General features: G+C 47.3%; 1 protein-coding gene across 4 annotated transcripts in view; it reads right to left on the bottom strand.

Annotated features, from left to right (window-relative positions):
• GPR156 (G protein-coupled receptor 156) overlaps positions 1-4,999 on the bottom strand; it is a 78,216-nt gene that overhangs the window by 58,727 nt on the left and 14,490 nt on the right. Inside the window, exons 1-2 of one of the 4 annotated variants that reach the window (XM_075119093.1) lie at positions 4,561-4,865; positions 2,560-2,633 (exon numbers count right to left, since the gene is read on the bottom strand). The exons of 1 other annotated variant lie outside the window; for it this stretch is intronic. The gene's annotated coding sequence lies outside the window, so the exon portion shown is untranslated. Of the gene's footprint in view, positions 1-2,559; positions 2,634-4,560; positions 4,866-4,999 lie in introns of those variants that run through there. 2 more of the 4 variants (XM_048818932.2, XM_048818952.2) reach the window with 2 other exon arrangements.

The raw sequence follows: 4,999 nt of genomic DNA on the forward strand, positions 1-4,999 counted from the left end.
CACACTCATGCATACCCTATCCCCATCAAGCGGAGGGCATAAGGGTGCACACACATCAGTACGTTACCCAGCATGGATGCAGAGGAACTCTGGGAGGAGGAAACAACCCCCTCCCTCACGGAGACAGTCTTACATTTTAATGGAATAATGAAATGAAATACAGACCTTTTATTATTTTAAAAAGAAAATCTGTAGCCTCTGTTTAGCCACAAACAGCAACAGGGCAAACCACAACACTACCACCCACCAATGTGTCTCCATCAGACCTCTCGGTACCAGCACACGTCAGTCCCTGTGCCTGTAAGTCCTTATCTTCTTCACTGAGAATGCCTACCAGGGGTCCAGCTGTGACGGCGGTTTTGGGGACACTTATCCACTGGGAACTGGACTGAAACTCCCTCCCCCCAGACTCATTTCAGAGAGATCACCAAACACCCCTGAAATGATCATCACTTTTCAACCCCGCTAGCCCAGCCTGGATCCCAAGCAATCCCCTAGAGTGAAGGATGAGCTACTCTAGCACCAGCCCCCTGAGCCTGCGAAGCTTTTGAAATATTTAACTACAGTTTCTACATCCTGCCACCTGCTCCCCACTGCCCAATAGAGGAGCCACTCCCTGCTGCTTTGTGCTTCCCTACTCCAATATCAGATAAGCATCACTGAGGTCAATGAATATTTCAGCAGATTCAGACTCTGGACCAGGCATCTCTCTTCTCCATTCTCATGAATATTTAAACTTCTCCATAGACAAACCCCTGAATGCTCTACTCATGAGAGTCAAAGCTACTGAGGGCAGCCACCTGTGCTCTATTGTCTTGCAGGACAAAGACATGTCATGATGTTGTATCATGACAGTCTGACATTTGCACTTATCCACTATAGCACTAAATCAGCATGCTGTGGACCATTATCCTCACACTGGGATGCAATATCAGGGGCATACTGGCATATATTCATCATGCCTCAATAAATCTAGGTTTGATATCCCTGGACAACCATTTTTCCTCTTTTACCTTCCAAGACATTTGAGGTTCCCTGTGATGTCCTTTCCCACTGTTTCGAGATTTCATCTGCATTGGCCCAGGGACAGGACTTGCTTGGCTGTTGAATGGTTGCTCATCTCTGTGCCACTGGGCACAGCTCTCAATTACTGCTTCTTCATCCTTTGTCCAATGCCCAGGTATATGGTGATGGGCCATGCAAGGACAAGTCAGAGTGTCATACATTCATAAAGTTTAAGGCCAGAAGGGATCATCTAGTCTGACCTCCTGCATATCACAGGCTGCCAATGCCACCCAGCGTTTAAAGTGCAGGTCTACTCAAAAAAGCGATTCTAAAATGGCACTGTGGGGCTCTGCTTTATAGTCCCTCAGTGATTTCCATACCAAATATGCTCAGTCTGCAAGTGAAATGAGGGGTTTCTAAATATGAGCCCCGCCAACTGACCCTGGGATCTGAGGGTCATGCTGGGCTCTTTCCTTGTCACCTCCATCAGCAGCAGTAAAGATTCTGCGGGATCACTTACGCCTCCCCTGTGACACCTATTGCCATTGCCTTCAACGAGTTTGCACAGGTGTCACCAGAGCATGGTAAACAATTATGCAATGATGCACAAGGAAGGATAGCCTACAGCTCCCCCCCCCCCCTTAGCTATGCTGTTTCTGTAGGGCTCACAGGAGTAAAAGGCAGTAAAACCTGATTATTTATTTGATTTATAAAACAACAATAGGCATCTAGCTCACACTGCAGGTGCAGGGGGACAATTAATTAAAAATACAATGTAATTAATCACAAAAGTCAGCAGCTATATGCTCAAGAGGACGAGCTGTGGAGAAAGAAAGGGTTGTTTTTAGATAAGTCACTTTTCAGAGCCGAACAGTGCTCTAAGGATGCTCTAGCCAGGCTTAAAGGTAGAGCTACTGTTTTCATGAGATCCCTCACAATAGCACCCTAGCATTCCAAACATACTCAAATCTCCTTAATTACTCCTGGAGCTGATCAAAGCAGAACTGCTACAAAAATCAGATGGCACAAATTTCAGGATAGTTGATAACCCTAGGAAGTGTAACATCTCTTTTCAGGGCAGGGCAGCTGTGGAATTTAGCTAATAGTTGTGTTGCTGATGCAGGAGGCAGAATGGAGTCCAGCTTGTTCCACCATAGTTATGTTGGCCTAATAGGAGTAAACATTTTTTTGTGACAGTAAAGTCAAGTACATAGATCTGAGAGTCAGAAGGGGTGATAATGCTCAACTAATCTGACCTCCAGCATAACACAAACCATAGAACTTCCCCCAGTGATTCTCGCATCAAATTCGTATCTTCTTGTTGCATTAGAACATAAGCACCCAGGCTCAAGTCCAGATCCTCAAAGGCATTTAAGCACCTAAGAACCTCTGAGGATCTGGGGCTAACTGTATAGTGCCGGGGTATGTATGAAAGATACATACAAAATGCAGTTATACAGTATGTATAAGGTGATGGAGGAGAAACACAAAGGTTGCATAAGAAATGCCAGCTGTAATACAATACTTACAGCTCCTAACAGACAGCGGAGTTACCTGTGATCTAATTTCCTACGGGCAACATATTCAGTGGCAGGCAACTCCTCAGCCCCTTTTAGTCTGCAAACTATCTGCAATGGAAAATTCAGACCTAAGCAAAGGCACCTAGAAAAAAAATTAAACTGCATTCTCTGAAATATGCAAAGGGTCAAGTGGTCTGAGGTGCTAAGCTCCCTTCAACTCCACTTGACTTCTCTGGGAGTTAAGATGCTCAGCCTCTTTCAGGCTTGGGTGCCAAGTGCTTTGCAGTGTTCCCATTGCTTAGAAGTAGAACAATAATGATGGTTCAACACTGAAAGGCACATCAGCTTCTCTCTCTCCCTTCCCCCATGCTGACTGATTGTACGCAGCTTTATCAGTAGGTTTGCTCACATCCCATCCCATCCCCTCTCACCACCCCAACCCAAAAATAAAATACACAATCCAACAGGCTTGCTGAGGACATATGGCCTTCTGTGAAACAAGTAGTTGAACAGATCCATAATTTGGCATCTTGCTACCAGATCTTCTTGCAAGAAGTCCCTGCATTTACCAAGTGCCAGTAGGATCCCATTACAAACAGGATCTTTCCAGAGGATTGTTTTTAATTTTTAAAAATCATTCAGTGAGGCACTCAGCTGTGTCACCACAAAATACCAAACAACAAAGCAAAAATGCTTTTAATGCACTGCCTTTTAGAGAGCGGAGGTGTTTCTAGGATGCTGTCAACAGGACTATAAAATAATCATCATTTACACACAATAGCTTTTTCCAGAAAAATTATCTGTAGCAAGAAATTTGCAAATTGTGGTTACATCTGCCTGTCACTTCAAAAAGTGCCAGTCAGGCCCCAAATGCAGGTTCAGTAATTTATTTAGGAGATATTTCTATCATCATGCAAACTTCTACCTACAGTATTTGCAACCCAATCATTACTGCCCTGTGCTAATGCAGGAGAGTCAAGAAAGCACTGCTAATTCCTCTGTGAAAATGTATGGAGCACTGCAATAGTCATCAAAAGAATTAGACCAAAAGTATAAAAGTATAACTGGGTTAAAAAAAGAATAAGAGGACAGGTCCATCAATGGCTATTAACCAAGAAGTTCAGGGATGTATCCCCATGCCCCTAAATCTCTGACGGTCAGAAACTGAGTATGGACAACAAGGCATGGATCATCACTCCATAATTGTCCTGTTCTGTTCTCTGAAGCACCTGGCACTAGCCACTATCAGAAAACAGAATACTGAGCTAGATGGGCCATTGGTCTGACCCAGTACAGCCATTCTTATGTTCTTAGAACGGGTAAGTGCAACTAACTATTCTAGCTTGATTGTCCAAACTGAATGAAACACAAGAAGTAAACAGAGCGTTAATGTAGAAAAGCAAGTCAGATTTTAACTCTCTTTCTATTTTAATAAACTACTACCTGAAGTTAATTCCCTGTGCTGTTAGTAACACTGGGAGGACATTTAGGTCCCAATCCTGTCCTGTAACTGGTTCCACATAGAGTCTAGACAGATCCCTGTGCCTGCACAGAGCTAGATGCAGGATCGCAGCCTTATTTTTACCACTCTTTTTAATCTTTTAACCCAGATATACTGGTGAGCTGAACTTTCCATGAACTCTGCAAAGGAATTGTCAACCCTCCGTCATCTCCATCTGAGCAGCCAGTGCGTTTTTCAATTAAAATACACCCCCCGACACACACACATACATTAAAAAGAACAGTTTCTGTGCTTCTTGTTTAAAATTGTGTTTGCCCAGCTAGAGAAAGCCTGTACAATTCTTTATCCTCCACCCAGGGCGAGGTGCAGGGAGTTTCCAAACAGTCCACCACCACCCCTGTAGGGGAAAAAAAAACCCAAGTATGTAGAGCCGCAGCAGAGTTTATCTGCCCCCCGCCCCGGGAGAAGGGTCCGAGGCGGGGGGCGCCTCCCAAACGGAGGGGAACTTGAAACAGCCAATTCTCGTTGCTGGGGGGTGGGGGGTTAAGAGGAGCTAGAAACTCTCAGACTCACGCATCAGAGCAGGTGCTCTCCTCGGCCAGGTGCGGGGAGGGGGCCCGTCGCTCCTGCCCCGCGGGGGGCTGCAGAGCCCGCTCTGTGCGCGTGGAGGCGGGCACATACATGGGGGGCTGCCTGGGGAGAGTCACGACGTCGGCGACCGGGGAGGTGGGTGCCCCGGGGGCCGGGCATTGTGGAGGGGAGTAGAAAAGACGCCGCTGCCGGGCCGGCTCGCCCCGCGCCTCCAGGCTCCCGGGGCACCGGGAAGGGCAGCGGTAAAGGCACGCGGGAGGCGCGCAGCCGGCTCCTCAGCCCGGCAACCCAGGGGAGGTGCCGGGCCGCGGGGAAGGGGAGGAGGGGCCGTCCCGCCCCGCCCGGCTCCGCCTGCCCCAGCGCAGCCCCCGCCCCAGGCCGTGGAGCTCCTCCTCGGACGGGATCCGGCCCGCCGAGTTTC

The sequence above is a fragment of the Caretta caretta genome, chromosome 1, assembly GCF_965140235.1.
Source record: "Caretta caretta isolate rCarCar2 chromosome 1, rCarCar1.hap1, whole genome shotgun sequence".
Classification (NCBI taxonomy): Eukaryota; Metazoa; Chordata; order Testudines; family Cheloniidae; genus Caretta; species Caretta caretta.